The sequence below is a fragment of the Moschus berezovskii genome, chromosome 10, assembly GCF_049115385.1.
Source record: "Moschus berezovskii isolate FMDL1 chromosome 10, NW_MosBer_1.0, whole genome shotgun sequence".
Lineage (NCBI taxonomy): Eukaryota > Metazoa > Chordata > Mammalia > Artiodactyla > Moschidae > Moschus > Moschus berezovskii.
The window spans coordinates 46,578,700-46,585,371 of NC_142469.1; the positions used below are offsets into that span (position 1 = coordinate 46,578,700).

The following is a 6,672-nucleotide window of genomic DNA, read 5'->3' on the forward strand; positions in this document are numbered from 1 at the left end:
GAGAAAGGGGAAACAATGACAAATTTTATTTCCATGGGCTGCAAAAATCACTGTGGATGGTGACTGCAGCCATGAAATTAAAAGATGCTTACTCTTTGGAAGGAAACCAATGACAAACATAGACAGTGTATTAAACAGCAGAGACATCCCTTTGCTGATGAAAGTCTGTATAGTCAAAGGTATGGTTTTCCTAGTAGTCACATATGGATGTGAGAGTTGAACCATAAAGAAGGTTGAGCACCAAAGAATGATGTCTTCGTGCTGTGATGCTGAAGACGACTCTTCAGAGTCCCTTGGCCTGCAAGATCAAAGCAGTCAATCCTAAAGAAAAACAACCCTGAATATTCATTGGAAGGACTGATGCTGAAACTGAAGCTCCAATACTTTGGCTACACAATGCAAAGAGCTGATTCACTGGAGAAGACCCTGATGATGGGAAAGATTGAGGGCAGGAGAAGAAAGGGGCAATAGAGGATGAAATGGTTGGATGCCATCACTGACTCACTAGACATGAGTTTGAGCAAACTCAGGGAGATAGTGAAGTACAGGAAAACTTGTCGTGCCACAGTCCACAAGGTCACAAAGAATCAGACACGACTGAGCAACTGAACAACCACCACCTCTATATTCCAATATAATTCCTTATTACAGCCTACCTTAACCTTAAATTTTTTTCATTCTGTATTCTACTCTAAAGCTAGCATTTTTTTTTTGCAGTCTACCTTTTACTATCACCAAATGAAAACCTTGTAATAATTTAAGCCATGCACCTCCTTCCTATAATTCATGTAAATGTTTACTTTAAATACTTCTACATAAAACTCCACAATATATTTTATTCTTGAAAGTCAGTTATTTTTACCCATATATTTGTCTTTCCTGTTGCTTTTCTTTCTGGAAGGTCTGTGCTTCCATTTGAGTTCATTTTCCTTCACCCTGAAGAACTTCCTTTAATATTTTTCATAGTATGGGTCTGCTGTTGATGGATTCTCTCAACTTTTATTTGTCTGAATAAGTCTTTATTTTTACTATGATCTGTAAAGGTTTTTTATCTGGATACAAATTTGACAGATTTTTTTTCTTTCAGCACTTTAAATGTCTTTTGGCTTCCATAATTTCAGTACAATAGTCATCTGCTTTATTGTTCCTTTGTGATAAAGTAATGTGCCTTGTTTTCTCTTGCAGCTTTTAAGACTTTATCTTGACTATCTCCAGCAAGCTACTGGTTGCCTTCGTCACAGGTGTGGGTCACAGGATAGCTCTTGGAACTGGGAGAACCAGTGTTCACAAATCAGACTGTTCTGGAAAATTGAAAGGTGCTCAAGAATTTCAAAGGGTGGCACCAGGTCTTTGTGAAGGTGCTCCTAGAAGGTGTTGTTCCTGGAGCAGTGGAGGTTCTCCCCTCAGATCTGGGGAAAATGGCTGAAGTGATGGAGTCCAAGATCGAGCAAAGTTTCCAAACTGTTACTTCTTGGAGGAAAAAGAAGGAACAAGAACAATTCCGTAAACTCTTTATTGGTGGTTTGAGCTCTGAAACCACAGAAGAAAGTCTGAAGAACTACTACAAGCAGTGGGGAAAGCTTATAAGCTGTGAGATCATAAGGGACCCTGCAAGCAAAAGATCGAGAGGGTTTGGTTTTGTCACCTTTTCATCCATGGCTGAAGTGGATGCTGCCATGGCTGGCAGACCTCATTCTATTGATGGGAAAACAATTACCCCCAAACGTGCTGTCCCAAGAGAGGAATCTGGACAGCGAGGGGTTTTCCTAACTGTGAAGAAGCTGTTTGTTGGTGGAATTGAAGATACGGAGGAACATCATCTTAGAGATTACTTTGAGAAATATGGAAAAATCAATGTCATTGAGATAATTACTGATAGAGAGTCTGGAAGAAAAAGAGGCTTTGGATTTGTGACTTTTGATGACCATGATCCCGTGGATAAGATTGTGTTGCAGAAAAACATACCATCAACGGCCATCATGCAGAAGTGAGAAAGGCCTTTTCTCGACCTAAAATGCAACAAGTCCAGGCTTCTAGAAGTGGAAGGGGAGGCAAAGCTGGTTTTGGAGATTATCCTGGTGATGATGGAAATGTTGGACCAGGGTCAGGACGAGGAAGTAGTTTGGAGGACGATCTGATGGATTAAGAAGTGCTCAGTGGACTTGGTCATGGTTATAATAGGTGTGGAGGATGACCAGGAACTGGCAATTTGGGAGTTAGCCCCGGATATGGAGGAGGAGGAGGAGTTTATGGTGGCGGAGGACTTGGATTTGGATAGACAAGAGGATCTTTAGCTTCCTATTTTACATGGACTTGACTGTACAAAGAGGAGAGAATAAGAGCCCAGAGGTAACAGGGCAGCTTTAGGCTATCCAAATAATTAATGAAAACTCTTTTCTCAGTCATGTCATGACTGTGGCAGTGATGTAGCAGAAGACACCAGAACAGATGCAGAGTCATTTGTGAATGGATTGGTATACTTAAGAACATCACCTTACCATGGAGGAAAGAATGAAAAACATTGCTTTTGAGACAGTTTCCCAATTTTTTTGTTTCTTTCAAGTAAGAGGATAGAAGCATCCTTTCTTTGATAACATTAATTTTTTAAGTGTCCAGTGACATGTGAACCTGTTTTCAAGATTTTTCTCACAAAGTTTTGAAAAACTGTTTTCTAGGATCATGGTATAATGAGACATTTAAAAAACTGAAGTGTCTTGTAATTAAGAAGTTGTTGTACATTTATGATTTAATAAAGACTTCTAAAGGAAAAAAAAAAAAAGACTTTATCTTTGTCAGCAGTTCAGCTACAATACGGAGAAGGCAATGGCAAGCCACTCCAGTACTCTTGCCTAGAAAACCCCATGGATGGAGGAGCCTGGTGGGCTGCAGTCCGTGGGGTCACTAAGGGTCGGACACAACTGAGCGACTTCACTTTCACTTTTCACTTTCACACATTGGAGAAGGAAATGGCAACCCACTCCAGTATTCTTGCCTGGAGAATCCCAGGGAAGGGGGAGCCTGGTGGGCTTCCAACTATGGGGTCACACAGAGTCGGACACGACTGAAGTGACTTAGCAGCAGCAGCAGCAGCAGCTACAATACACTTACTTACTTAATCCTTTGCATATATCCTTGTTGTGGATTAAGGTTCATTGAACTTCTTTAATGTTTGAAATGATGTCTATCACCAGTTTTGGAAATTTCTTGACTATTATCTCTTCATATATTGCTTCTATCCCTTTTCCTAATACTTATCCTTCTATGACTCTAATTAATGTGTGTTTAATTGCTTCCCCATACTCCATATATCTCTTATACTAGTTTTATTCTTTCCATTCTTTTTGTCTCTGTGCTTCAGTTTTGTGTATTATCAACTTATCTGTCCTCAAGTTCACTCTTTGCTCAGTCCAAGCTATTGTTAAAACTATAAATGAATTCTCAATTTTAGCTCTTATATTTTTAAAATCTATAATGCATGTTAAATCATTTTTATAGATTCCAATTCTGTCAAAATTACCCATCATTTTATCCATTTTGTCCCATCTTTTCCTTTTCTTCCCTGCACATAAATAAATATTTTAAAAACCCTGCCTGCTAATTCCAATATCTGGATCATCTATGAATCTGCTTTTATTATTTGCATTTTCTCTTATCACTCACATTTTCTTGCCTCTTCTCAAGTCTTATAATTTATTATATGCCATATTTTGGGTTTAAAATGAACAAATAGCACTTGTAATGATGTTATTTTCCCTCATAAAGGTTCTCTGTTTCCTCAAATTAGATGCATAATTTGAAGGGCTGATCACCTTAATACAACAAGGAACTGAACTAAATTGGTGCTGGATTCCAGTTTTAGACTCAGTCCACCTCTTGCTTTTTTTCTTAAGGTGTGGCTCACTTGGAATTCTGATCAGTAGCTTGGGAGGTCTATTTCCTTTCAACACTTAAACACTATGGGAGATTCAGTCTGCCCTTCGGAAGTTTTGTTTATCTCATTAGCCTCCCACCTCATGTAGCCTGAAAATCTGGCCAAGTGTTGAGAGGAAAATTTATCAAGTGTTACATGTTGATTTCTGTCATTAGTAGAAATTTATCTTCAAAGCACTGTGGATAGATTTCACCATGACTTTGCAGTCCACCTTATTTCTTGGACATGGGCTTCTAAGGCTTCTGACTCATAGTTGGTCATTTCCCTTCCTTCTCATGCCTGAAATTCCCTCCTTCAAAAGTTTTGAGCTTAGTCTCCCATTCCATCAAGTTCAATAGCTGTCAAAAACTTGAAGGAGACACCTGTCATATGTTTGATGCAGTCCCTTTTTCTTGTTGTTCTGTCTCTCAGTCATGTCCAACTCTTTGGAACCCCTTGGACTCCAGCATGCCAGGCATCCCTGTCCTTCACTATCTCTTGAGTTTTCTCAAACTCATGTCCATTGAGTGGGTGATGCCACTCATCCCTCTAACTCCTTTGTTGCCCCATTCTCCTCCTGCTCTCAGTCTTTCCCAGCATCAGAGTCTTTTCCAATGAGCTGGCTCTTTGCATCAAGTGGTCAAAGTATTGGAGCTTCAGCTTTAGCATCAGTCCTACCAATGAATCGGAGAAGGCAATGGCAAGCTACTCCAGTACTCTTGCCTAGAAAATCCCATGGATGGAGGAGCCTGGTAGGCTGCAGTCCGTGGGGTCGCTAGGGGTGAGACACGACTGAGCGACTTCACTTTCACTTTTCACTTTCACACATTGGAGAAGGAAATGGCAACCCACTCCAGTGTTCTTGACTGGAGAATCCCAGGGACGGGGGACCCTGGTGGGCTTCTGTGTATGGGGTCACACAGAGTCGGACATGACTGAAGTGACACAGCAGCAGCAGCAGCAACTACCAATGAATATTCAGGGTTGATATCCTTTAGGATTGACTGGTTTGATCTCCTTGCAGTCCAAGGGATTCTTAAGAGTCTTCCCAAATACCACAGTTCAAAAGCATCAATTATTTGGTTCTCAGCCTTATTTATGGTTCAACATCTGTACATGACCAATGGAAAAACAATAGCTTTGACTGAATGGACCTTTGTCAGCAAAGTGATGTCTCTGCTTTTTAATACTCTGTCTAGGATTGCCACAGCTTTTCTTCTAAGGAGCAAGCATCTTTTAATTTCATGGCTGCAGTTGCCATCCACAGTGATTTTGGAGTCCAAGAAAATAAAGTTTGTTACTCTTTCCATTGTTTCCCCATCTATTTGACATGAAGTGATGGGACTCGATACTATGATCTTAGTTTTTTGAATGTTGAGTTTTAAGCCAACTTTTTCACTCTCCTCTTTCATCAAGGAGTTCTTTAGTTCTTCCTGACATTCTACCATTAGGGTGGTGTCATCTGCATATCTGAGGTTACTGATATTTCTCCTGGCAATCTTGAATCCAGCTTGTGACTCATCCAGCCCAGCATTTCACATGATGTACTTTGCATATAAGTTAAATAAGCAGGGTGACAATATACAACCCTGATATACTCTTTTCCCAATTTGGAACCAGTCCATTGTTTCATGTCCAGTTCTAACTGTTGCTTCTTGACCCACTTACAGATTTTACAGAAGGCAGTAAGGTGGTCTGGTATTCCTATCTCTTTAATAATTTACCACAGTTTGTTGTGATCCACACAGTCAAAAGCTTTAGTGTAGTGTATGAAACAGAACTAGGTATTTTTCTGGAATTCCCTTGCTTTTTCTATGATCCAACGGATATTAGCAATTTGATCTCTGGTTCCTCAGCCTTTTCTAAATCCAGCTTTTTCTCGGTTCATATACTGTTGAAGCCTAGCTTGAAGGATACTGAACATTGCCTTGCTGGCATGTGAAATGAGAACAATTGTATGGTAGTTTGAACATTCTTTGGCATTACCCTTCTTTGGGATGGGAATGAAAACTGACCTTTTGCAGTCCTGTGGCCACTGCTGAGTTTTCCCAATTTGCTGGCATATTGAGTGCAGCGCTTTACAGCATCCTCTTTTATAATTTAAATAGCTCAGTTGGAATTCCATCACCTGCACTAGCTTTGTTCAAAGCAATGCTTCCTAAGGCCCACTTGATTGCACACTCCAGGATGTCTGGCTCTAGGTGAGTGACCATACCATCATGTTTATCCAGGTCATTAAGATATTTTTGTATAGTTGTGTATTCTTGACACCTCTTCTTAATCTCTTCTGCTTCTGTTAGGTCCATACTCTTTCTGTTCTTTATATTGCCCATCTTTGCATCAAATGTTCCCTTGGTATCTCTAATTTTCTTGAAGAGATCTTTCCCATTCTATTGTATCCCTCTATTTCTTTGCATTGTTCACTTAAGAAGGCTTTCTTAACTCTCTCTGCTATTCTCTGCAACTCTGCATTCAGATGGGTATATCTTTCTTTTTCTCCTTTGCCTTTTGCTTCTCTTTTCTCAGCTATTTTTAAGGCCTCCTCAAACAACTATTTTGCCTTTTTGCATTTCTTTTTCTAGGGGATGGTTTTGATCACTGCCTCCTGTACAATGTTATGAACCTCTGTCCATAGTTCTTCAGGCACTCTATCAGATCTAATCTCCTGAATCTATTTGTCACTTCTACTGCATAATCATAAGGGATTTGATTTAGGTCATAACTGAATGACCTAGTGCTTTTTCCTATTTTTTTCAATTTAA

General features: G+C 39.8%; 1 pseudogene; it reads left to right on the forward strand.

Moving 5' to 3' along the window:
- Positions 1-1,334: 1,334 nt before the first annotated feature.
- LOC148776313 (heterogeneous nuclear ribonucleoproteins A2/B1 pseudogene) lies at positions 1,335-2,278 on the forward strand (annotated as a pseudogene).
- The last annotated feature ends 4,394 nt before the right edge of the window (positions 2,279-6,672 follow it).